At 50.1% G+C, this 27,594-nt stretch overlaps 1 protein-coding gene across 4 annotated transcripts in view; it reads right to left on the bottom strand.

Annotated features, from left to right (window-relative positions):
- Arntl (aryl hydrocarbon receptor nuclear translocator like) overlaps positions 1 to 27,594 on the bottom strand; it is a 102,349-nt gene that overhangs the window by 59,209 nt on the left and 15,546 nt on the right. For 2 of the 4 annotated variants that reach the window (XM_038331025.1, XM_038331048.1), the window contains exon 2: positions 18,000 to 18,072. The gene's annotated coding sequence lies outside the window, so the exon portion shown is untranslated. Of the gene's footprint in view, positions 1 to 576; positions 659 to 5,034; positions 5,054 to 17,999; positions 18,073 to 27,594 lie in introns of those variants that run through there. The other 2 variants (XM_038331041.1, XM_038331033.1) reach the window with 2 other exon arrangements.

The following is a 27,594-nucleotide window of genomic DNA, read 5'->3' as shown; positions in this document are numbered from 1 at the left end:
CTGTTTCGTATTCCCGAATCAAGCCTTTTCCTTGAGATAGAATTATAATTCAAAGGTTACTGCAAAACTCACTATGCACCCAACCATCCTTCGGCCTGGACTGGGGGGCTGTCACACCGAGGCGCAGCCCCGGCAGCGGGCGGCGTTTCTAACTGTGCTCAACAAATCAAGGTCAAACAAAAGTAGGTCAGCTGTCAACAGACAGGTGAGTCAGATACCGCGGGCCCTGCTGCACAGCTTCTTCCTGAACAGCAGAGGGCACCACTGCCCAGTGCAGAGGCTTAAACGGTCCTTCAACAAGTCCTAGCCATATCCCAAGAGGGGCAGCAAGGGTGGCGTGGGGTACTGGGCTTGCTGATCTGCGGTTGGAATAGCAACGCCTCCTGGCATTCAGGTCTGCACAGCCCTTAAGGGACCGCACTTTGAGACGCAGTCTGCCTAGTGCCATGTGTCACTGTGATTACTTCCAGCTCCTTAGAAACGAGGATGCTCCAAGCAGTGTAAAGCAAAATGAGCTCAGGCTGGAATAGAAGCAATCTGCCTCCCAACACGAGGCTCTCCACTCTGTGTGCTCACCTGGACGTGGACACAAAGGGCATCGCCTAAGGCCAATGAGAAGCTCTGGGACCCAGTTCCTATGCCAAAAGCATCCACTCTGAATAGCAGCCCCTTAGTGAGCTGGCAGCTCCTAAAAGAGAAGAGAGGTGTGCATGTGGACAAGCTCCCCAAACTCAGGGTTGGGACCTATACAGTTAGAGGGATGGGGTTTTAAAAGCAACCATCCAGGAATGCTGGGAAGCAGGGATCACAAAGCCTCCAATCTACAGTAGTCCTTGCGCAGCTGCCATGTGGCACAGGATTCTCTTCTTTACTGACAGAAAACAGCTACATACTAGTGTTTGCTCTGCTTAGTCTGAGCATTAGCCAGAGGCATTGTCTGCCTTGCTCTGGTCCCTTTCCAGAGTCACAGCAACATCTCTGGCCCTAAGTGAGCCCTCTGTGCACTCACAGAGGAAATGAGCATGTGCCAGACCTCTGCAGGGTCTGAAACAGGAGCGTCCCCACGGCAATGCTATGATACATCAGGGCCTTCTCTACAGTGGGGTAAAGCAAGGCTCAGGGAGGGTGCCCGTCGGCTCAGGGGGGCATATGTATGTAGTGAGTGATGAAGCTGGGTTTCAAAGCCAAGTGTGCAATATCCCAAGCCTGGTTTTGCAGCGAGCACCCACTGCTTTTATAATGCAGAAACGGCAGAGAGTAAAAACTTGAGGGGTAAGCCACTCATCAGAAAGAACTTTCCATCAAGCACCTATTTAATATACAGCAGGCACAGCCCCAGCATTCAAGTCCCATTCCCACCTTCACAGAGCACTGACAACCACAGCCGGAGCAGGGTGGAGAATTCTGGGGCCTTCTCTCAGTGGCAGTGACAGTCATCATAGCCGTCGCTGTTAGCAACAGCAGGCTATTCCACGGTTCTCTGGAAAAGTTCCAAGAAGAGGCCTGCAAGCAAGTCTGTGCCTGGCAGTGGTAAGGTCCTTGCAATTCGCCTTCTCCCAAACCAAGAACCAAAAACTCAAATAATAAGAGGGAGGCAGGCGAGCATAGTTTTTAAAGTTGAAATCCCCCAAGTCTTTAAGTTGACAAGTGCAGACTCGTATTGACATGAATTGAGAACATTAATCTCTGTGGAAGCTAAGTTTATCCCCATTATAATCTATACGCCACAACAACACTCCAATCCATCTGATATTTTGGGCCGAGCACCCCCACGCACACACCAGTCTGTCTGCTAGCTGCAGGCTCTGGCTTGAATTCATGTGCAAATCAGCAGGTGCATCTCATCCAAACGGCCAGGCTAGCTCCAGTGTGTGAATCCGCTTCCCAATTATGAGAAATAAATGCAGGTAGCAAATGTCATCAGACAGGTATTTCCAAATGCTACCAGGAAGTCCTGCGGCCCTTAGACACAAGCATCCTTCAGAAGCGCTAAGCCCTCCACAGCTGCCAAGGAGAAAAAGCATCAAGACAGATGAGTGCACAGCCTGACCCTGGGCATGGGGTGCAGCTGGAACTGGCAGACTCGAGGACAGTGTCTCATGAAAGAGCCAGGCTTGTGGGTATTTTTCTCATTTTTTTTCTTTTGGGACTTGGGCATATAAACACCACCAGATTCACAAAATAATCCTGCGCGCGCACGCACACATGCAAACGCACACCCTAACAATAAGGAGCACCAACCTTTGTGCTGTCGCTTCTATTTTACTTTTCCCACTAACATAACCGACCACACAGGAAAAGCCCTGCTTCTCACAGCACACGGGTTGACAATGACCGCCATGGGAAACTGTGTGAGACTCTGCAAGGACACGCCAACCACGGAGGATCACGCAATCCATGGCTGCAAAGAAGCTGTTGGCTACACAGAATATAGATGCTACCCAGGCTTAGCGTGAGCCCAGCACTGCGATGGGGACAAATGGCATGCCCAGAAAAGAACAGAAATGCCAACACGGGGACCAGAAGGTCTCAGACAAGGTGGACTTGGGAGCAGCTGTGTGGGACAGGGGAAGAAGAAGGCATTCTAGCTGTGTGGCCCAGGATACTGATGGTGATGACGGACGGTAACCATATCTGCAAAGTGACTGACAGCACAGTATTTATTCATTGTTTATCTTTTGTGTTGTTTTATTTTATTTTATTTAAAACAATCTTTTTAATGTTACATACCAATCCCTCTTCCCCCACCCAATTCCCTATCCATTCCTCAGAGGACAGGGCCTCCCATGGGAAGTCAACAGAGTCTGTCACATGACTTGAGGCAGCACCAAGGCCCTTTTATCTAGGCTGAGCAAGGTATCCCTCCATAGGGAATGGGTTCCAAAAAACCAGTTAACGCACTACAGATAAATACTGGTCCCATGGCCAGTGGCCCCACAGACTGCCCAAGCCACACAACTGTCACCCATATTCAGAGGGCCTAGTTCAGTCCTGTGCAGGTCCCCCAGCTGTCAGTCCAGAGTCAGTGAGCTCCCACTAGCTCAAGTCAGTTGTCTCTGTGGGTTTCCCCACCATGGTCTTGACCCTTTGCTCATATTATTGCTCCTTCCTCTTTACGACTAGACCCCAGGAGCTCAGCCCAGTGCTTAGCTGAGGCTCTATGCATCTGCTCCCATCAGTTACTGGATGAAGGCCCTATGATGACAATTAAGGTGATCATCAATCTGACTATAGGGGAAGACCAGGTCAGGTACCCTCTCCACTAGGACAGCCCAGTATTTAACTCATGGAAAGCACCAAGTATATGTTCTTTCTTTTTGTTTTGTTTTTGGTGGAGGAAGTGAGGCAGTACCATGTGTAGCCTAGGCTGGCCTCAAACCCACTGTACAGCCAAGGATGACCCTTGGCTCCTGATCTTCCTGCCTCCAGCTGCCAACACTGGGATTGGAGGCATGCAACCAACACACCTGGGAACATGGGATTTCTTTTCATTTCACAGGAACCCTATGGACCTCTGTATTGTGTCCACTTTGCAGACTTAGGAAAGAAAGATGAAGAGGCTTGTGCAGCATCCCCAAGGGCCACAGTGCGTTGGGGTCACTCTGAAACTGTCCATCCCTGAGCCTTCACTTTCAAGGATGGTAAGGGCAAGTAAAAACAAACATGGTCTGTTTCACACCATGCTTCGCACCCAGGAAGCACTCAGATGCCACTGCTCACGTTGTCTCAATGCCATGGGAACCCATAGCAGAGATGGCAGAGGTGAGAGGTGGCCTATATAGTGGCATTTCACTTCATGGGGCTCAGCAGCACAAATGGAGACTCTGGAAAAAGGCCTAAGAAACTGTGATGCAGCCAGGCTTAGAGGTGCAGGCCTGTCTCTCCAGCTACTCAAGAGGCTCAGGGAAGAGAAGTCTGAGTTCAAGACCTGCCCAGATTATTGAATGAGTTAAGGCCAGCCTGTCTCACAGCCACAGCCGAGCTGGGGTGTGGTTCTGTAGTAGAGTGCTAGGCTGGCACGTGGGAAGCTCTTAATTCTATCTGAGGGAGAGGGGGGGTGGAGAGAGAGAGGGAGAGGGAGAGGGGGAGAGAGAGAGGGGGAGGGAGGGAGAGAGGGAGAGAGAGGGAGAGGGAGAGAGAGAAAGAGAGGGAGAGAGAGAGCGCGCAAGGGAGGGAGAGAGGGAGAGAGAGAGAGAGGGAGAGGGAGAGAGAGAAAGAGAGGGAGAGAGAGCACGCGAGGGAGGGAGAGCGGGAGGGAGAGAGGGAGAGGGGGAGAGAGAGAGCGGGAGGGAGAGAGGGGGAGAGAGAGAGAGAGAGAGGGAGAGAGAGAGAGCGCGGGAGGGAAGGAGGGAGAGAGGGAGAGAGGGGGAGAGAGAGAGGGAGGGAGAGAGGGAGAGAGAGAGCGGGAAGGAGGGAGGGAGAGAGGGAGAGAGAGGGGGAGAGAGAGAGGGAGGGAGAGAGGGAGAGCGGGAGGGAGGGAGAGAGGGAGAGAGAGAGAGCGCGAGCGTGGGTGGGAGGGAGGGAGGGAGGGGGAGAGAAAGATAGAGGGGGAGAGAGAGGGAGGGAGAGAGAGAATGGTGACAGTTGGAGACCCAGGGACCTTGGCAGATGGGTAAGAATGTGCTTACTCAGAGATAGGATTTTCACCAGAACTAGAGAGGACTAGGTTCTCAGAAGAAAAAAATAGTTCAAGTCTGTAGAGGTTCTTCCCAGAGGGCCCCTCGGAGTGCTCTGCACAGTGCTCCTCAGGGTGGTGCTCCTCAGAGCCAATAGCCTTACATAATTAAGGAGAGTTATTGCCCGCCTGTCTCCACACCAGCTCATCCCGCAGTGCCACACAATCCCAATACAATCACAGGTCCTCAGAGGGTCTCTGTGTCCCACCATCTGCACCCTCAGCATAGGCACAGCATCCATTTCCTGGCCCATTCTAACAGCCTCTGAAAACTTTCTGTCACATCCCTCCTGCAGCCCGGCCCCCACACTGCCACCAGCTGGCTTTCTAAAATAAAAGTGTTGACCAACATCACTCACCTCCTGAAAGATGTCTGTCGGACGGAACAGACACCAGGTCTGAGAACACATGCAGGCATACCCTAATTCAGCCACAAGTTCATCACAGCTCATCTGTAAGGCCCGGGGGGGTGGGGAGGGGGAGAAAAAAAAAAGACCCTTCTTGTGGATCTCTGTTCTAGAGAAATACCACACACAGTACACAAGAAGCCAGCGGCCAGCGTAGCGATGACTGCTAACAGAAACAGCACACAGCAGACGGACAGGGCAACGGCTGGGTGGGCTGAGGAGACGGAAGAATGATTTTACATATAGGGGAGAAACTGCCTGAATGGAACCAAGAGTGGGAAAGGCCGAGTGTTGTGTAACAGTTTCCTCTGAGATTGAAACACCCTTTACCGCAGGGAAGCTCCTTCAGCAGGAAGGTAAACAACTCAAAATAGCTTCAGGAAGTTCCTGAAACTGACCAGATTCACTAGGCCCCTCCCAGCTAGAATAAACAATAAAAGTTCAGAGTCTCGTTCAAATGTGACAAAGCCAAGCTGCAAAGACTGAGACCAGACCAGCCAAACCACTTGAAGAGGTTTAGAGGGAGGGATATAGAAAGGGCATTCTTTCTCCAACCTGTTGAGCTGTATGCAGGCTGTGCAGTGAGTTCCAGGCTCCCAGCTTTGAGAGCTGTCACCTGTGCTGGGGTGGACTTTGAGTCATTTCTGCTCCTGTAAGTAACCCCAATAAAACTCAGTGGTTCACCAGGTTGGACTTTGGTGGTATCTGTACTTTGATCTGTCATGGGTTCCCTATCTGGGGTGAAGAGACGTGTGTTTGAAGAGTTAAGTCACACAACACTGAGCCAGGCACAAATGTGGGAGAACAGCAAGTGAGGTGAGCTGAGTGCAAAGGCCTGAGGCAAGAAAGAGGACCAGAGGACGATACAGAGTCTGGCGGAAGGTCGGTTAAGCACAGTGCCAAGGGTGAGACACAGGAGTGGCAGGCAAAATGAGACATTGGGGTTCTGTTCTAAGCATGTCTGAAAGCCACTGGAGAATCTGGAACAGGAAGAGAGACGATGGCCTTGCTTGCCCTTGAGTGAGGAACCCTGACAGGTAGCACCAGTGTGCCAGAGGTGACCACGAGGGCAGAGAAGGGCTGGATGAGGGCGGAAAAGGCTGGTATCCTTCAGATGGACTCTGAAGGAAAAGCTCTCAAGAATCGCTGCCGGACAACATGAGGAATGAGAAAAGAAACAGAATCAGCAGCAGCACTTACACATGGGGCTTGGATGGCTTCAGAGAAGACGGGGAGGACTGAAGAAGAGCAAGGCTTTGAAGAACACATAGAGATTTCTGCTTAGCTCTATGGGTCTGGGATGGCCAGGGCATTGTATAACATGGCATGGTGTAGGTGTACAAGATGAGGGCCCAGGAGCAAGGTCCAGGCTGGCACCAGGACTCAAGGGTGAGGTGTGTCTACATGTGGACTGTGTTTACCATGACACAGCAACTTGGATGGCCCACTACTGACCCCAGCGGGGCCCCAGACATGTGCCTTGTGTGTCCCCTTTGGACAGATTCCCATCTCTGCCCTGAGACCCTTCTGCGTGGGATGTAACTGGCACTCACATTTTTAGACTTGCTCTGAAGTCACCTACCTGCAAGGCCCTGACTATTACCCTCTGTCCTCAGGCCCTTGCGGGACTGTGGTGGTAAGCCTCTGACTCTGGGTCCCATCACCTAGCCAAAGCCTGAGCACAGAGGACGCGTAGATGAGGGGTCCTCGCTGCAGGGAGGCGTAGAAGAAACCCCCAGCAGCTGTGACTGGAAGCCCCAGCTGCTGTCTGCACCGGGGAAGGCTGCAAAACAATGCCCTGGGGCGGAAGCACTCATAACTCTCCGTGGGGTGGAATGCTTTCTTCCCTTGAGAACTTTCTAGCAACAAAGAGCTTCAAGAAATCTCAGTGCTGAGCATCTCGGGGGTGGGGGGTGGGGGTGGGGGTGGGGGTGAAGTGTAATGAACATGGTGCCTGGCAAAGGTGAGTAGGTTCCAGCTGCAGAAACCCACTGTGCTGGCTAGTTTTAGTCAACTCGACACAAGCTAGAGTCATCAGAGAGGAGGGAACCCCCATAAGGTCAGGGTATAAGCAAGCCTGTAGGGCATTTTCTTAATTATGATTGACTGGGAAGGCCCAGCCCAGTGTTCATTACCCCTGAGCTGGCAGTCCTGGGTATTATAAGAAAGCAGGCTGAGCAAGCTAAGAGGTTCAAGCCAGTAAGCAGCACTCCTCAATGACCTTTGCATCAGCTCCTGCCTCCAGGTTCCTGCCGTGTTTGAGTTCCTGTCCTGACTTCCTTCAGTGATGAGCAATGAAGTGGAAGCCTAAGCCAAATAAACACTTTCTCCCCAAGCTGCTTTCGGCCACGGTGTTTCGTCGCAGCAGCAATGAGAACCCTAACTGGGATACCCAGTGAGTCCAAAAACCAGTGTGCCAAGAGTCCAGGTGTTCAGACCATCTAATTCTGGGAGTGATGCTGGGAAGCAGGCCTGGGACCTTCTCCACATGTGGGGATGGGAGGAGCCGGATGGGCTGGGAAGTACAGGATTCGTGACCATGGAGTAGGCTATCAATGCTAATACACCTTCCACGGTCCACCAGGGCCTCACGTATGGCCCAAGGCCCTGCAGCAGGCAGGGTTTATAAGCTAAATCCAGCTGTGGGCTAAGAAGGGTGGTGATTGCTCAGGGTTCCTGAGCAGCTCCCAGCAGGAGGGAAGTGGAACTGAACCTCCCCGGCTAGCCTGGGCCCCTGCATTCTCTCCGATCCTTGCCGGAGGCCACCAGTGCCCGTAGTTTTCACTCCTCACCTGCAGCTACCTTAGAAAAGTGAGTAGGAAGGAAAGGTGTGTAGTCAGGTGTGACTGCAAACTAGATGACTCTGGGCCTGTGAAAGGAAGGACAGCAAAGCAGGGCAGCCCAGATGCAACCCAGTGCATGCACGCTGTGGTGTAAGGGGGTGGGAGGGTAGGCCCTGGAGCTGCAACCCAGTGCATGCACGCTGTGGTGTAAGGGGGTGGGAGGGTAGGCCCTGGAGCAAAGAACCCTGGGTCTAGACTGTAGCCACTGTGCATGGCCCACTACTTAACCTTTCTAAATCCCACTTTCCTTATCCACAGGGAGCAACGCACAGCCTGTTTCCCATAGCTGCCTGGTGTTCTGCAGACCGAGGGGCAGGCGCATGCGGCTGTCACATAACAAACATGGGGGGGGGGGGTTGTTTGCAGTTTCTTCATTGCTAAGCAAGCACAGTAAGCATAGAAAAAAGGGAGAGGAAGCTACGGGAAGGTACAGGTGAAACCACTGGATACACAGGACCTTTGAGGGCAACCACAGCATAAACTGCTCCAGGGGAACTGGGGCTCAAGGTTAAGCCTGGCTCCACAGCAAGTCTGAGCCTAGCTACATGACATGAGACTTTGTTAAAAATGGGGGCAGGGGCATAGTGGGAAGAGGGAAGAGAGAGGAAGAGGGAAATTCTCTAAGAAATTCTGTCTCGGTTTTGTGTGTTTGGTTTTCAGGATGCGATGGAAGAAGGGGAAATCAGAGGAAACGGGAAGAGAACAGAGATAGATACACTAACTCCGATATATCAGCATATTGACAGACACCAAAGGAAGTTAATGCGTACACAAAGAATAATTTTAATTGACAGCATTGCCTGTTATTCATGGCTTTAGCTTCTGTTCAATTCCTGTTCAATCTTCAATACCCTACTTGCTGGATAACCTTTCCCGGTACACCCCAACCTGAGAGTCATCTTCTTGGTACTGCTGTTTCTAGACAGGGCGTACACAGGTAGCTAGCTGTGTAGACCTGACTGGCCTGGAACACGCCACATACACCAGGCTGACTTCAACCTCATAGCAATTCTCCTCCCGAGTGCTTTGTTTAGAGGCCAAGACCACCATACCCGACTGGAGAAGGATTTTCCTAACTAACCTGAGAAGGTAATAGGAGCCATCTATTCAGATTCGGAAACTATAGACGGTTATTTACTAACTAGACACAAAGCTAGGGGTTTTTTTTTCTGTTCCTGGTACCTTTCTTTATTCTGGCCTCAAAACTGAGGCCAACACGTTGGTCTAGCAGCAGGTGAAAGTCCGGATGAAGGCACAACCTGAGAACAGCGCTTCTCAGACTCACACATTGCCACGGCTCACCGTCAGGGACCCAGAAGAACTCACTGTTGGGTATTCAAGGTTTATCATAAAAAGTAGCTCAGTAACAGCAGTCATGGACATGCTTCTCTATGCCAGGTGCTGTCCAGGCACTTGGCACCCAGGCTGGCCAATGTGGGTCACACAGCCATTGGGCACGAGGCCAGCAAAGGCGTTTCTAACAAACCTGCCTCAGACAGAAAAATGAAGACCAAGTCAATATCGTACAACAAGGCTCAGTCATCATGACAAAGCCAAAGCAACAACATACACCTGTGCTGACAATGGCACCATGGTGTGACCAGCGACTCGCAGTGTGTGCCTCATGCCACGCCATGACCGTCACGGCCTTGGCTGCGCCAGAGGCTTTACAACGTCACTGGTCTTCCCACACTACTGTTAACAAGGATACTTCTAGAAACGATGCTTGTGACAGCAGATACTAGACAGTTGGTGTTTTCTACATGTGAGAATCACACACAGGGCACGTCTCTTGTCACAATTCCACCTACAGAACAGGAACAGCCTGAGGGTTTGTCTCAGGTCAGGGCACGGCTGACACCCAAAGCAGACCCATCCCCATACGGCCAGGGTGCCGCGTGCTCTTTGAGGGAGGTGTGTTGGAGGTCTCGGTCTGCAGCCAGCAAAGGTGCCCAGATCCTGGCTGTCAGCCCCTTCCCTGCCCCACTGGTCCCTTTCCCCACCTGGTCAGAAGCCACGCTGTTTTGCTTCTCTCGCTAAATAACAGTGTGAGTCATTTGGACTTCAGCCAGGCTGGCCTTAGAAGGCCCTAACAGCCTGGTAATGTGCCCTGGGGAACCCGGCTTCCTCTGCAGCCCAACCCTATGAGCCACTTGGAGTCTACGTCAAGTTTTCTTATCACTGGGCCCTGGGAAGAGGGTCTCGATGGTCACATGAGCCAGTGGTCACTGAGTCTCCAAAGCGGGGAGGAGGGTGCCTTCAGGATGGGCCAGGAGGAAAGATTGATTTAGCCGAAAGCTATGATATATCTATTATTTAAAGTGTCACATTAGTCCTAAGAGGAGTGGGTACAGCCAGCCGAGTGCTAAATTATGCAAGGAAAACACACAGCAACAGCTGCAGTGTGCACATCTGCATCACACACCTGCACCATGAAGCCACTGCTCTTAAGGAAGGAACTTCAGTTTCTCACTTGCCCCTTTGTGTCGAACCCTGAGACCACAGACACTAAAGCCAGGGCTGCTCTGGGTCATTATGGGCTTCAGAAGGACAAGGATGGCAGGCACACAGGTCGTTATGACCCTCATGGTCAGTCATCCTTGGGAGTGTGTGCGGGTCCACACATGAGTCTCTGTCCTAGGGGGCCCAGTGGCCCTTTCATTACAGAAAAAAAAAAAAAGACAAGGGAGATCGAGGGTAGACAAAGGACAACAGGAGGGGACAGAAGAGACAGACCACCAAGCCTGGATGCTTCCTGAGCAGATGGCTCTAATGCAGATCCCAGGAAGTAAGGCTTAGGGCTAATTCCATGGTGCAGCACATGAAACAGGAAGTTTCACAGAGTGGAGGATCTGCCAGGCTGTTTCACAGTCAGCACCCAGACCCGGGGAAGGGAGACTCCATGGAGGAGTGATTTGTCCCTTAGGCTGTCAGTCAACCCAGTGTGGGGCACCTTCTTAAATGAGCTTTAGGCCAGGTGGTGGTGACAGTAATTCACACCTTTAATCCCAGCACTCGTGAGGCAGAGGCAGGCAGAACTCAGGAGTTTGAGGCCAGCCTGGTCTACAAAGCAAGTAGAATAGCCAGGACTACACAGAAACACCCTGTCTTGAAAAGCAAACAGAGTTTTAGGTACTGTTGCCATCCACATGGGAACAGACAGCCACTAGCCCAATAACCACACAAATAAATGCATGACCTCTGTGATGAAGGAGGGGGAAGCTGGGTTGCTGGCACACAGGACACAGAAGAATGGGCACAAGCACACAGGAGCAGCCTGGACGTGGGGCTAGCCTCGCCTCTGCCAGATTCAGTCCAGGCCTCAGTGCCCCACACGGTATCTTCTGGGTAGTCACAACCTGTACCTCAGCTGACCCTGTCTGAACCCCTGTGTGCAGTAGCTTTCCCCCAAGCATCCTGGCAATGTCTGACACACAATGAGCTGTCAGCTGGGTGGGCAATGACAGGTAAAAAGCCATGGTTAGACCTACCTAGCCTTCTGAGCTGAAGAGGTGCTTCAGGGCTGGAGAGCTTGCCTAGTGGGTGAAGGCCTTGGGTTTAATCCCCAGACCCAGCTTCTTACCAAGGAAGCTTTCCACCATATCCACTGACATGCAGGGAGCACAGACGACGTGGGACAGGCCTATCCGCTGACATGCAGGGAGCACAGACATGGGACAGGCCTATCCGCTGACATGCAGGGAGCACAGACGTGGGACAGACAAAGCAGGGGAAATGCTTTCCATGCAGAGTGAGCCAGAGCGAGCAGCTATGGAAAGTCCCTGCGCGGCAAGGCAGTTTGGTAGGCAGGAAAGCAACCGAGAGCCTGTTTGAGCACCCTGGTCGGCAAGACACCTCCAAATCTAGGGCAGCTCTCTTCTGGGAAGCCTTCCCAGCTTGCTTCAAGCTCACAGATAAGAGCTGCATTCTTGGCACACCCATCCCAGTTCTACACAGAAGAAGGAAGTGAAGGAGACAAGCATGGAGCAGAAGGTCCCTACAAAAATATGTGCATTGATTCGCTACAAACTTGGTCACTGTGTTAGCTCCCGGAGGAATGCAGACACTTGCCTGGGACGCCTGGACAGAGTCTTGACATGTTCACGTCGCTTCTCAGTACTCATAAACTGAGGACATCACAAGACTCCAGATGTAGTAAGGATGTCCTTAGTATCCACACCCTCCAATCAGACAGTGGGAAAGGCTACCAGACAGGAGCTGGCAAGAATCAATACTGAGCTAATTTGAGATATTTGAGATTCATCCCAGACCAAGCTGGGTTGACCTCAGTCCTGAGAATTTCTTGATGGATTATTTTTCATTTTGAATTGCAAGTATTATCCCACAAACAACAACAAAATGCAATCAGAAGTCAGAGGCAAAGAACGTAGAGAATACATGTTCCTGAAGTCCAGGGATGTCGTGAGACACAACAGGCAGCCACAAATTCCAGCCTGGAACAATCTGCCCAGCACTTAAAGCTAAGAAGGGGCTTGGCCCCAACAAATTCAACCACCAATGAACCTCCAGTTCCAGGTACATCTGATCACATTACAAATCTGTTGTTTGGCTGTGCAAACAGACTCTGCCAGCCACACTCTTTCAATAAACACTTCCTGAGCCAGGTGTACTGTACTGGCTAGGAAGGAAGAGTGCGCTCTCTCTCTCTCTCTCTCTCTCTCTCTCTCTCTCTCTCTCTCTCTCTCTCTCTCTCTCTCTTCCCCGCCCCGTGTGTGTGTGTGTGTGTGTGTGTGTGTGTGTGTGTGTGTGTGTGTTCTCCACTCTTAAGAAGCTCAGTTTACTGAACATAATAGGTAAGTAAGTCAACAGCTCTCCCCTAAGTGCCTTATGTACCAGAAAGCCATGCAGGGTGTTCTGGAAGGCAGGAGGAAGGTCAGCTCCAGGTCTGGGGAGGAAATGAGGGGGTGTCCAGGAGAACAAGGGAAACTGGAACTGAGTCCCTACTTGGGGAATAGTGGCCAGGTCATTCCGAGGAGAGAACCCAGAGCTGGCAAAGGTACTAGAAACAGAGGCCCACTCGTGGCTGTGCTGACGTCAGAACCGTGAGAATGCATGGCGTTTACTCTAAAGCCACTGAGGGTCCTGTGAGAGGTTTAAGTAGACCCCCTATGAGACGTGTGAGTTAGAAACACACCATTAACAAGAGTGTGAACTGGAATGCAGGAAGAGAAAGATGGATGGGATAACCAATTAATAGGATTTGGAGGGGAGAGATAATGATAGAGATAGGGAGGGGGATGGAGGGGTAGATCTCCCCTTTAAACAGTGAGTCCTAAATAAACCCATGGGGGAAGAGAAGAAAAATTATTGACAAAAGCCAGTGAGATGACTCATCAGGTAAAGGTGACGGTCACACAGACCTCCCATGGTGGGAGGAGAGAACAGATTCTTGCAAGTTGCATGCGTGCATTTGTGCACAGAGAGAGCGAGAGAGAGAGAGAGAGACAGACAGACAGACAGACAGACAGACAGACAGACAGACAGACAGACTAAATAAAATAAAGTCTTACAAATTGTAAGAACATGGAGGACATTGAGCATGCCAGGAGAGGAAGGACAAGTCAAGGATGAGTCCAACGTGGCAAGGTGGCCAGGCTGGGGCACTCAGAAGAGGGGATGACAGCTGTGGGAGAGGACAAAGTCTGGCTGTGAGGCAGGTCACAGGTCTGTGGGACAAAGGAGCTCTTCCAGGAAAACAGCTGAAATGAGGAAGGAGCCAAGCAGAACCTGATACTAAAGACAGGAAAAGGGCAGGGGACAAGCAGGCTGAAGAGGGTAATGGAGTGCCAGGGGAGAGTAGGCCAGTGGGGTGACCCGGGGCCAGAATGCTGGGCACAGCCAGAGAGACCTCGGGAGAGTGCCCTTGACTGAGGAAGCAAGGGCAGTGAAGCCGTGAGCGAAAGACCAAAAGGAAGCGTGGCCGACAAATCAAACCCCAAGGAGCTTTGTGGTTCCCCACAGCTCCTGCTTCACTCTTAGGAGACGCTCTCCGAACACCCTACCTGACCAATCTGTCCCTCACCCTCTCCCTCACCATGAGCATCTCTGGTGTTCTGGACATGCTGTTGCCTGCCTTGTGAGGACAGCAACCCTGTCACCCCTTGCCACCTATGGAGGGCAAGAGAGCTGACCCTGGGGACACAAGAGTAGGAGAGCTGCTCTTGCCCCTCACCGGCTGCAGCACATGGGAGGGCAGGCCCTGCACCTCACCTGGGGAGCACATTAAAGCTGACCATGTTGGCAGGGGCACAGGTCAGCCAGTCCCATGTACATGAGAGCAGGAAAATGGCACCTGCCCTCTCCCTCGTATGCCATGTGGTGGCATGGGTGGGGGAAACATGCCCCACACCCCTGATCCCTTGTCAACTTCAGCAGGTAGGAGAGCCAGACTTGGGGGCATGAGAACCGAAGAGCTGGCCCTGACCCTCACCAACTGCAGCATCTGGGAGTGTGGGCCATAGACCTTGCCCGGGCACAACCGCAGAGCTGGCCCGGGTGGTTATGAGCATGTGGGAGGTGGACCTGAGGGTCTCAGAGCAGGAGAACTGGTCCTTCTCCGTGCTGCCTGCTGCACTGGGTGAGCTAACTGGGGCAGTGTGGAGAGCTTGCCCTGGTAGTGACAGTGAGGGAAGGCTGGCGGGCTGACCAACCCAGCTACCACCCGGGCCAGAACCAGGGCTATCAGTTGGCCCAGCCCGACATCCACTGAATCTATGAACTGCTGGAGCATGTGAAGGGGCCAGATTTACAGATCCAAAGCTACAGGATCTCCATGACACAGGACAACAGGATGTCCAGGAGGGGTCCCAGTGAGAGCCCATAGATAGTGTAGCAGAAGCCAGAGGCCTTGAGCCAGACCAACGATCCATTGCAAAGAACACTTACAAGTAAAGATGTTTGTGTGACTCACTGGGCCCCACCACAGCTTCATATACTTGAAGCTTTGGTTCCCAGTTGGTGGAAGTGTCTGGGAAAGATGAGGATGTGTGGCCTAGCTGGAGGAGGTCTGCCACTCAGGGCAGGCTTGACGGTTTCGAGCCTATGACCTTCTCCGTTAGCTCTCTTGGCCTGGTGGCTGTATCTCAGGATATAAATTCTCGGCTCCTGCTCCAGTGCTAGCATGTTCCCTGCCATAATGGCTATGGACTCTGACCCTCTGAAATCCTAAGCCCCAAATTAAACCCTTTCTTTTATAAGTGGCTTGGCCGTAGTGTTTTATCACAGCAATAGAAAAGTAATGAAGTCAGTATCTAATGCCACCTGGAAACAACAAACCATTAGTGAGCACATGACGCACCCCGGAGTCTGACTGCAACATGCTGGGGATATGGTGAGAAACAAACAGGACCTGCCTCTGTAGCTTATGCTGGAGATAAGCAGAGACCAACATCAAGCACTGGCAGAAAAACTGCAACTGGTCACCAGAGCCAGAACTGGAATCCACTCTCACGTCTTTAGTGGCAGCCCCTCTCCAAACCCCATGCTGCCACCTTCTCCAAATGATGGACAATGTTTCTGGGCTGTTGTTATTAAGTGCTTGAGGTTTGATTGTCATCTCTTCCAGATTCTCAAAAATGTCTCTCATTCTTTTCTTTTCCTAGTTTTTTGAGACAGGGTTTCTATGTATAAGAGTCCTGGCTTTTCTAGAACTCACTCTGTAGACCAGGCTGGACTCGAACTCACAGAAATCTGCCTGCCTCTGCCTCTGGAGTGCTGGGATCAAAGGTGTGCGCCACCACACCAGGCTCATTTCTCACCTTTTAACAGGCTCCTAAAAGGTAGGAACACCTACCCTATGCCCTCGATTGTTAATCTGACTTCATCTATTTCTACATAAGTGGGAGAGGAAACCCCAGACTTAGAAAAGAGGGAGCCAACAGCACATGCCAAGGGTCATGCAGAAATGGATTCCAATCCCTTGTTGCTTTGCACAGGCTATTCAACTTCTCAGTGACTGGATTTCCTTATTGCTGAAAGCAGAATACTAAGTCTCCCAGGAGAGGTCACGCAAAGTTGAAATGAAAAGATCCACGCGGAGGACTTGGCACTTCACCTGACATGGTGAGGTTCAGTCAATGGTGGCTCAGTGGGCACACCCATTGCTTCTGTTGTTGGGCCTCTACCTGCTATCTTCAAACAAACCATGCCAAGAAGTGCTCAGAATTCCAACCACAGAGCAAATGTCAGGATGCACAGAACACAAACTGGTCAGTGACCTGAGGAATAACCTCAAATCCCACAAACCTGTCCAGACTCCCACAGTAATTCTGAGTCCACATTTGGTCATTCTATTTTCTCCGTTTTCTGCAAATACAACTATCTCCCCCGACAGATCACATCTCGTCTCACAGAGAGAGTCCAAACCCAGGCTGGATTCCACAGTGCAAGTTGTGGCAGAGTTCGGAACACCACACCTCAAAGCTAGCCTAAGAACACAATCAGAAGCCCAGTGTACACACAAGCGCCAACACACTCAGCTCCGAGAAAGGCAGGGAGGACTGGTCACAACATGCTGGGCCTGCCGCAAGGCTTCAGGATGGGCTCTTCTGGCATACAAGTACCCTTTCCCTTGGCCTCTGGGTTCCTCTCACCTTCTTCCTACCACCCCAAGTTATGCATGTTTACCAAAGCTCAGCCCTCCACTTCTTCAAAACTACCATACCATACGCCGTTCCAGAGATGGCTCAGCTGTTACTGGTTAAGGCTCACAACCAAAACTGTGAAGTCCACTCTACATCTCCAGACATAACCATCTCCGTCTAGGCTTCGGTTCTGAATCGCCAATTGTAAACTGGACAGTTCCTACAGATGAACCAAGACTTGTCTAACACACACAAAGGCCTGGGTTCCGTCCTCAGCATGGCAATCAATGCCAACATCAACTCTGTCTTTCCAGCCCCAACGCCCACACTTCTATTGATGATACTGTTATGAAACACCAAATTTCAACTTTCAGCTTCTTTGACTCCTGTCTTTAGAGTCTAATGAGACTGGAAATCAGATAGGCTCTTCCCTTGCCATGGCCCGTGGTCTGTGTATCTGCTACTGGCCACGAGACAGCATGTGTGTATGGCTACTACCACCCCTTGTCACTTCTGTCCCTCCACTCGGTGTAACTTAAACAGATTTCCATTGTCTTGGAAATAAAGTGTAAGTTCCTTAGCTGGAACCTGGGGCCTAGAGAAGGAGTTGACAAACAGACCAGAGGTCAAATCCAGCCTACCCCATTTTTGTAAATAAGGTTTAACTAGAGCAAGCCACACCCCCTCATTTACATAGCATCCTGGCTGCCTTCAGGCTAGGAAGCAATTCTGAGTAGCTGGTCCTTCACTGACCTGGCTGTCACTGTCAGGTGGCAGTAGACCCACCAAAGATCTAGTCCATGCTGCTTCAAAGCTTCTGTTCTTGCTAGTCTGTTGATGGGCCCACATTCTTTACACCCTATATATCTATGTTCCCATGCACAGCATAGATAATGCCAAAATACCACTTGTCTGTGAGGTCATCTATTCCCAAGCCTGTGGGTTCTCCTCCTCTGACCTCTGTCTACACCAGTGGCCTCAACCTTCCTAATACTGTGATTCTTTAATACAGTTCCTCATGTTGTGGTGACCCTCGACCATAAAATTATTTTCATTGCTACATCATGTCTGTAATTTTGCTACTGTTATGAATTGCAATATAAATATCTGATCTATGATCCCTGTGACAGGGTCATTCTACTTCCCAGAGGAGTAATGACCCACAGGTTGAGGACCACTGGTCTACACCAATCACAAAACCTAGGGTAAGCTTTCACTATCTTTTTTTTTCCCCTAGACAGGGTTTCTCTGTAGCTTTGGAGCCTGTCCTGGAACTAGCTCTTGTAAACCAGGCTGGCCATGAACTCACAGAGATCCGGATTTCACTATCCTTTATGCCTATGACACAGACTTCTCTGGGGCTCAGGCTTCCTAACCTCCACTGGGCACCTACAACAATAACAAGCTTGCCCTTCATCCCAAACACAAGCTCAACTGCATCATTTGATACAAAGGCATCAAACAAACTTACCAATGCAGGCCTAGGGTTCCACATTTGAAACCTTAAATTTGGTTCCAAAAGCGTACACTGTAGCCAACACCACCTAAAAGCAAGAAAACAAAGGTTTAGCTCTAAAAGGAATGTTCCGTGTTCTTTTCCAACCAGCACTCTTAAGTTTTGACTAACCATTCTCCTAGGAAGCCAGCTCTGCTTCTGTCTAGAAAATCCCAGCTTAACCTGCAAACTTATTGGCCTAGAGGCCTCCCTGGCATCCCAGGTAACCGCCCCCCACCCCAGCTTCCATGGAACACTGGTGACATGTTTGTGGTAACACACGATACACTATATATGGCAGGATTTCTCATTTGGGAGTGGGAGGGTTCTGGATTACAGGTTTTTATGTGAGAGTTGTAGAATTTACCCTACTTCTTGAATCTGCTGTCTAGAACACCACAGGCATTTAGAGGTTCCTCAAAAAAATGTGTAAAGTGAATGAGAAAACAACCCATTCAGCTCCTTACCACATGCCTGGGTTCTAAACTTCTGCTGCAACATGATTTTCACCATAGGAATGCATGCCCCAGTCCCACTGCTTTGAATAGGCAACCGTTTGCCAGAAGGATTAATGAGATTAATCTAAAGGCACACCTTGGCAATGACACGGCCCTGGGCAGAAACCTTCAGAGGCTCTCAGAATCAAAGCCAGGATGTTAGGCCTGTACCAACTGGCCCAGTCTCACTTGGTGCCCTCAGCTCACCTGGGTTCCCTAAATGGACCCTACTGTCCACAAAGACAAGACAGACAGCGAATCCTCAAACACAGAGGCCCTGTCATCATCCCCTCTAGTTGGGCATCTTTTTTCATTTGGCAATAACAGCTTGGCAGTATTCAGTATGTTCATACTGTACAACCACTCACCCACCTCCAGAGCGCTCTTCATCTGGAGAATGGGACTATATCTAAGCCCCTGGGACCAGACCGTCCTGGGAAGGCAGCACGAATGAATGAACAAATGAGTGAATACACCGTGGACCACTGCAAGGATGCTCTCCTCACATCTTTTCCAGATTCATTTCGGCCCATCTTAAATCTCTCTCTCTCTCTCTCTCTCTCTCTCTCTCTCTCTCTCTCTCTCTCTCTCCCTCCCTCCCTCCCTCCCTCCCTCCGTCTCCCTCTCCCTCTCCCTCTCCCTCTCTCTCTCTCTCTCTCTCTCTCTCTCTCTCTCTCTCTCACACACACACACACACACACACACACACACACACTTCCCCTCTTCCCCTTGGGGCAGAAACTCAAACCTATCTGTAAGGTGAATCTTGAAGCTAAACACATGACTGTGACCTGTCCTTCAAGCCACTAGACCCATGGCCATGTCCTCCTCCCCGACTGCAGCTCTCAGCCCCATTTAATCACCGCTTTAGCGTGACACTCTCCTGCCACGACCCGCACACTTAGAAATGCCTGGCCCACTCACTTCACTGGCTCATTCTCTGTTTATTTCTCCTCATCTTTCCATTATTTTTCGGGTCTACTTTTCTCTCTCTGCTGTCACTTCCTGGTGGTCTTTCTAGCCTGATTCAAATTTGACCTCCACAACGATGCTTACCCGGATTTTTTTCCCCCAGCTTGGGCCACTCCTTTGAACAACAGTCAATTGCTGTGGTCAAGTCAGAGGCCAAGGGCACAGAGCTCTATATGGACCACAGTGGGTGTCTCAAGCTTAGCACATCTAACACAGACTCCAGCCTCCCCAGACTAGCTCGTGGCAGTGTGAACATCTCAGTACAAGGCAGCTTTCCCAGCTGCCACTCTCAGGATTCACCTTTCCCTCCATATCCAATGTTCACCCAAGGTCATTTCTCACCACCTCCTCTGCCGTCACCGTTCTAGACTGTCACAACAGCTTCCTAATGGGGTCCTTACTTCTGCCCTCAGGGCTGTTCACACCTCCAGACGGTGGCTGCTTCTCATTAGAGGAAGAAGTCTGTTACTACTCATGGCAGGTCACTTTGCTCAAGACTTCAAAGTCTTCCCTGCAAGATGCCAGAGGAAAGAGGCATTTCTAAACTACAGACCCCGGGGCAGGTCAGCAGGCAGTGCACTCCCCAACCTCCATGTATCAACCCCCTTTTTTCCTGGCAGTCCCGATGCTCCCACAGTCTCTGACTTCTTGAAGAAAGAAAACATGTGAAGGGAGTGAGACAGGAAGCCAGTGTCCCCTTCCCATATGTCATCTCAAGCTTTCGTGAGATATATGGGATCTTCCACTACTTAACAACTTCCAAAAATTACCTTATTGATTTCCAAAACTCATGCTCGCCCTCCAGAGCATGAATACTTAGCCTCCAAGGGGTGAAAGCCTTTCTTAACCCTTTCCTCTTCCAGCCTCCAGCTGGAAGACTCACCAAGTCCAGTTTACCTTTCTGTCTCTATACCCTAACCACTCTTTTACCTACTGACACCCTAACTGGAAGTAAAATTCAAATGCAATCACTCAGGAACCAGAGCTGGCGTCCCAGCAGCCCTCCTTGGGGCCTCCTAGCCCCTCCAGCCCGCTCTGTACACAGATTCCTAATCACTACTCCTTACAGGATCTGGACCAGTTCTAATAAAATCTAAACAAAGAACTCATGCACTATTGTACCATACAATCTTCAAAACCTGTTTGAATAAGCCATGATATACTCGTTTCATCTGCCCTGGGTACGGATCTTCTTAAACAGGCTGCTTGCCTGGACAAGGATAGGAACACTTCCCTCCCTGGCCCATCAGTGATTGGCCCCAAAGATAGGCACACCCTACAAAACAAGCCAATCATAGCCTTCTTCTAGAACTTATTGCCAGATGCACAGAAAGGGTACGCCCCCCCACAAGTTGTAAACGGAGGTTGCCAGTAGTATGCCCTCAGCTTCAGCTTACCCAGAGGTGCCAAGACTGGTGCCAACACAAGGACAGGGGATAGGAGCCAGATGGGTCACTGGCAACATCAGCCCAACCCCCATTCCAGAGTTGCGCATCCTTGGTGACCTCCTACACCCATTTCCCTGGTTATGGGCCCAGTACGTTCCCACTTACAGCTCTTCTAGAAGTGGGAATTTTGTCCCCCTCCTCTTTTCTTCCTTCACTGAATTCCTTAGGTCAGAACAGTTCCCAGCATAGTGTACTCAATCATTTATTAAAGGAATGAAGCAAGCACACTGGCTCCAGGGTAGAAAGACTGGCGAAGGCCAGTTCTACCATTTTCCGAGGTGCGTGTGTGTGCGTGTGCGTGTGTGTGCGCGTGTGCGTGTGCGTGTGTGTGTGTGTGTGTGTGTGCAAGTGCATGTGTAAACACATGCTTATGGAAGCCGGAGCACCTTTGACGTTGTTCCTCTGGTTCTCAGGGCCCTTGTGTTTTGAGACAGGGTCAACTTGCCAAGTACGCTAAGATGGCCAGCTCTCTGCAAGAAGCTGCCTGTTCCCAACTCCACAGCACCAAGATGAGCACTGTAACCACCATGACCCACTTTTCTACATGGGACCTGCGGATCTAACTCGGGTCTTCAAGCACTTTACCTCCTGAGCCAGCTCCCTCATCTTCCCTATCCTTTCGTGACTCCGTTTCTCTGTAAAAAGAAGGGAAGCCAGGGCACCTACTCAGTGGGGTCACAAATAACTAAGATCATGAACAGAAAATCCCTTCCTTGGAAACAACTCAGGCTCCCCAAATGCTAACTCCTCTTGTTATCAACTCCAGCCAGGGCCCAGTCTAAGCCTCTGTCACAGGTCATTAGAGGATGACATAAGAAGGGAAGGGACAGTAGGCGGAGTCCAGTTAGCAACTGAGAGCATAGGGTAGGTGTTCCTACTTCTTGGGAGCCCGTGGTGCGTGCCTTTAATCCCAGCACTCGAGAGGCAGAGGCAGGCAGATGTGTGTGAGTTAGAGGCCAGCCTGGTTTGCAGAGCGAGTTCCAGGACATCCAGGCTGTTACACTGAGAAACCCTGTCTTGAAAACCAAAAAGAAAAAGAAACAGAAAGGATGGGAGGAAGAAAGGAAAGAAAGAAGGGAGGGAGGGAGGGAGGGAGGAAAAGAGAGAGCAAGAAAAAAGAAAAGATAAAAAGAAAGGAAGGATCTGATTGGCTATTTACAAGCATAAATTCTCCAGGGAGCAATTAGCCAACATTTAGTGAGATTCAAGATTTACCCAGAGTTCTCAGTAAATTACCAACGATCAGAGACCTGAGACAAGTGGAGGCAGAGAGGCATGTGTGGCGCTTGCGGGAAAGTACTGCCACAGACAGCACCACCCAAGCGACGAGAGACACTCTGTGCCTTTTAAGAAGCAATTTCCCCAGCAAAGCGTAGAGGGCGAGAAGCGTCTTACATCGTGGGGACAAGGTAATAAGGCTATAAAAATGGAACCACACAGAACCCACATGGGCCCAATTTTCGAGGAAAAACAACGATTGCCACAGCGTTTAGGGTGGGGGAGGAGTCAGACTTAGGTCTCAGCACGGAAACAGCTCTCAAAAGTAATCAGGCTGCAGAAAAAGCTCCTGGGTCTGCCAAGCGGGCAGGGCTGGCTCTCATCTGTCCCCTTTGTCCTGCTCCCTGCTTTCTACAGATACAGGATGGTACAGTGAAGTCCAGTGGCCATGCTCCAAGAGTACACAGCACCAGGCAGAACAGACCTTGCTGCCCCTCCCGGAGGCCTCTGTCCCTTCTGTCCAGACTACGGTTGAGCCCCCGACCTCTGCAGCCCCAGGCCTTGCTGACAGCGTCTCTTCACCATCTCCTACCCCTCTCTTACATCCCTGAACCTCTAAGCACACAGAATCTGCCTCTTTCTAGCTCTCATGCCCACTGTTCCCCGAATCAGAGCACTTGAATCGTAGTTAGCAACACAGAGCTTCAGTGTGTATGGGCGGGGTTACTAGCTGTATGATCCTGGGTATTAACTCATTGCTACAAGTCTTAGCTTTCTCATCTGTAAAATGGAGAGGCACACATGGCTCACGTGAGGCCCTGTGTGGATTATATGAGCTTTAGACTCATGCCTAGAACCAGCTGTACCCACGAAGGGTTACCCTAAAATGCAAGTTGTGAACACTGGGGCACATGCCCAATATTTTAACAGAACCTCAACCCAGCTCATGTTCTTATACCTTGTTCTCTACCTGGGCCTTTTACATCTGCTGGAAACGCTTCCCCTGCACTTCAGCCCGACCTTTCAAGGGGCTGACAGAAATCAGCCACCTCCACAAACCTTCCTGGACTCCCTGCTCAAGAGACAGAATCCCCACCCTTTCTTAAGAGGTGGGTGGGCTTGAATAAGCATCAGCTTTAGCCTGTTGCATGGATCCCACTCCCAGGCCACAAGTTTCTCAGGAACAAGGGATTCTGGGATCTTTTCCCCCAGTGTTTATTCCCTGCAACCTTATACAGTATGTACACTCAGTAAACATTTGCTGGATTAAGATGAATCATAAAGCCTCGAGCCAGGGTTCACATAAACAGAGATAGCAGAAGAAAGAGCAAGGCACTGTGGACGCAGCATATTCGAGGCCCTGGGTTCCAACCACAGTACGGAAAAAAAAACCAGCACCCCAAATCCAGTGTTGACCTCAGGCTCCCCCCAGCACTGGGAACCAAGTCATGGTGTCTACTTGGTTTCACCATAGTCACTTCCTGATGGTCAACAAAAGCCACACATGTGCAGTGCCCTCTACCACCTGTTCACTCAGGGGCCGTCTTCTCCCCCTCGAAAGGCTCTGTGCAGCCGGGCATGGGGGTGCACACCCCAATCCCAGCGCTAAGGATGCCAATGCAGGAGGATCACAAGGCCAACAAGACTGTCTCAAGAATTTTTTTTCCGGTTGATTTCCTTGTCTTAGGGCATTTCTTAAAGCACCCTTAAGGGAATCCATGCTTCATTTCATGATTATTTTAATCAAAGCATCAGGTGTAGGGAGATAAACACCCTTGGTTTTCACAGGCTGATTGCTTCTTAAGAGGATTTATTGATTCAACATCCCCACATAGACAAATAAATTACGACCACTTTTTACTTATTCCTCCTTTCACATTAGCTACCCCCCAGCTTCTTCACTCATAAAAAATACAACAAAGAGCGTCTCCAGCATGAAGTGCATTTTTCAAATACATTTTCACAGCATTCTGTTTGAAAAAAGAAAACCCGACTCTTGTCGAATCTTGGGCCATTGCCATTAGCTAGATAAACGCCAGCTTAATGAAATGATTCTGTAATACACAGAGATGACTTAATGCAGCATTAGCTGAAAGAACAAAAATTATAAGCAATCCAAAACCTGCTCCAGTACAAGCTCCCAGCTCAGGGAGAACATTCTCTGGATAGGTAAAAGAGTATGCAGCCATCTTTAACAAGCATAAGGTACAATGTTGAGAGTGCAGGGGACAGGACAGTGCCTGTCACCTGGGCTGCCCCAGCTAGGGCAGGACAAGTCCATATTTGAAGTCAAACTCTAGGAAAATGAGAGGAAAGTTCGGAGGGTCCTGGAGTGACAGTGGGAAAGACATAGACCACTGGCTGCTCTGGCTATTTGTCCCCGGTCCTAGATGCCCCTAAACACGAGCCTGTCCTTTCCCAAAGGCACAAGGCCCTGTCAAGCTCCTGTTTCAAGGACAGTGCTTCTCATCCCCCTAGAATGCTCTTCTATGTGATTTCCAATTCGGTCAGCTCTGCCCTGCCTTGCCCAGTGGATTTGCGCAAGTAGCTGGACAGTCCGAGAGCTTCATTCTTTTGTCTGGGAACACTGGCACTGCTTCCTAGGCCACAGTGCATGCCCAAAGATAGCTCAACATGTAAGAACAGTTACTGTTCTTCCAGAGGACCCAAGTTAAGCTCCCAACATCCATGTAGAGCAGCTAGCAACTCCCTATTACTTCAGATCCAGGGATCTGACCCCACTTCTAGCCTCTACAGGAACCTGCACACATGCATGTGCATCACACACTGAGCCCATAAAGGGAGGTCTGAAAGTATTCCTGTGCTGTAAAGAATGCGAATGGCCCATTCCAAAGGGGGCAATGATACCCAGAAGCTAAGCAATACTTGTATCCCCAAAACTCTCGGCAACATTCTCACAGTGACTAAGATGGGCCCCAGAACCCCAGAGCCCCAGGCAGGAGGCAGGAAGTAAAAGGCTTCTTTGTCAAGCCTGCAAACCAAAGACACAGAGCCAATGCCCCCTTCCTGCTGAGTAGAGCTGAACCCCAAAATCATCCTGAGAACTAGAAGGAACTATGAAAGCAAAGCTGAAACAAAACCTAACATATCTTGAGGAGAAAAATCCATTTATCAATGGATCGATCCTCTCCTAGGTCTTCTGTGGGCATCTATTTTTTAAAAAAAGAATTAATTATTTATTATGGATACAATATTCTCTCTGTGTGTATGCCTGAAGGCCAGAAGAGGGCACCAGACCCCATTACATATGGTTGTGAGACACCATGTGGTTGCTGGGAATTGAACTCAGGACCTTTGGAAGAGCACGCAATGCTCTTAACCTCTGAGCCATTTCTCCAACCCTGTGGGCATCTTTTTTGTATGCACAGTGAGTACAGATGTATTTTTACTGGAAGATAAGGGTAACCAAATATGAATGGCAACAAGCTTCCTCCCCACCAAGAAAATCAGCTGTGGTCAGTAGCAGAGACTTCCAGCCCAGCAGGGGATCAAACCATCCCTGCATGAATGACTTCTAGTTAGAAGTTACAGTAGGTGGATGGGAGGGAGTGAGAAAGCTTAGATAGTTAACTGATTCCTCCAACTCTTTAAGAGAGTAAATAACTGGGCTGGAAAGGTGGCTCAGCGGTTATCAGCACTGGCTGCTCTTCTAGAGGATCAGGGTTCAATTCCCAGCACCTACATGGCAGCTCACATCTTTAACTCCAGTTCCAGGGTGTCTGACACCCTCTCACAGACACACATGCAGGCCAAACACCAATTACCATAAATTAAAAATAACTTTTTTCTTTTTGGAGTTTCCAGACAGGGTTTCTTTGTAGCTTTGGAGCCTGTCCTGGAACTAGCTCTTGTAGACCAGGCTGGCCTCAAACTCACAGAGATCCACCTGCCTCTGCCTCCCGAGTGCTGGGATTAAAGGCGTGCACCACCACCACCCGACTAAAAATAAATTTTTAAAGAGACAGAAAGAGAGATGAATAGCTTCAATTCTTCCTCACCACATCAAACAGGAATGAGATGGTGAGATAAGCTTCAAAGGCCTTTTACTCTCCAGTCAGCAAAGACCCATCACTGAGCCTAGGGGAAGAAGACTGTTGTCTCGCCATAAAGCTAGGGGTCCAAGAGCCTTCTAAGGAAATCAACTCATCCAAAGAGTAGGACAAAGAGCGATGCCTCAAGATGTGACAGGAAGATCTAGAAGACTTCATGAGGATGCCCTGGGTAATCACTGACCTCGGCCTGCCGTCAAGCTTTCCTGGGTACCTAAAGCTCTGTTCACAGTGATGTGCAAAGATCTCTGAGCACTAGTGGCCAGAATTTCAGAAACGACAATCAAGGTAATATTTTCTCAGTCTGATTGAAGGCCTGAATCTGAGCTACCAGGAGAGGGATTGGGGATAAAGAGGAAGTTCAGAGGAGGAGTTCATTGAAAACAGTGCCCTGAAGGCACCAGCTAATATACTATCTAAGCCCCCTTAGATGCTGAAAATAACGGGAGAGAAGATACAAGGCTGACTCATACAAAGCCGCTGCATGCATAAATCTGGACTCTTACATCAAGACTGGCTTACTGGTCTTCAGAAAAGCTAGCGACTTACCCAAGGCAGCTCAGAGACAGTTACCTGGAATGGCCAAGCTAGCTTATGCCTTCAAATTGAGACTCTCCACCTGCAGGCCTAGCCTGGCCTGGCTCAGGTTGTTGAAGCAACTTAGTCCTCCTGAGAGGTACCTTGATCTAATTCCTCTACATCAGTGAGTCTCAATCTGTGGGTTGCAACCCTCCGTTGGCTGCATATTAAATATTCTGCCAATCAGATATTTACATTGCAATTCATAACAGTAGCAAAGATAGAGTCATGAAGTAGCAAAAAAATAATTCTGTGGTTGGGTGATGTGGAATTTCCCTTTATATGCTGTGAATACCATTGGTGAATAAAGAAACTGCCTTGGCCTGTTGATAGAGCAGAACTTAGGTAGGCGGGGGAGGGGAGAATTAAACTGAATGCTGGGAGGAAAAAGGAAGAGTTAGAGAGAAGCCATGTAGCCCTGCCACGTGGCCATACACAGATTAATAGAGATGGGTTAGTTTAGGATATGAGTTAGCCAGAAACACACTTAGGCTATTAGCCAAACAGTGTTGCAAATACTATGGTTTCGGTGTGATTATTTCGGGGCTGAGCAGTTGGGAAACAAACAAGTGGCCTTATTGCAACAGTTGGGGGTCACCACAATATGAGGAAATGCATTAAACAGTTGCAGCATTGAGAAGATTGAGAACTACTGCTCTACACCAACAAGGGGAGTTGGAAGGAGCAAGGCCTTGGAATTAGAGTCCTGGGTTCCCATTCAAACTCTGGCCCTCCAGTGCCACTATTAACAGACACTTTTTATCTCTCCTTTGGGGCCAGTCTCACT

This window comes from Arvicola amphibius, chromosome 1 (genome assembly GCF_903992535.2).
Source record: "Arvicola amphibius chromosome 1, mArvAmp1.2, whole genome shotgun sequence".
NCBI classification, from domain to species: domain Eukaryota; kingdom Metazoa; phylum Chordata; class Mammalia; order Rodentia; family Cricetidae; genus Arvicola; species Arvicola amphibius.
This window is presented reverse-complemented; position numbering and strand designations above follow the sequence as displayed.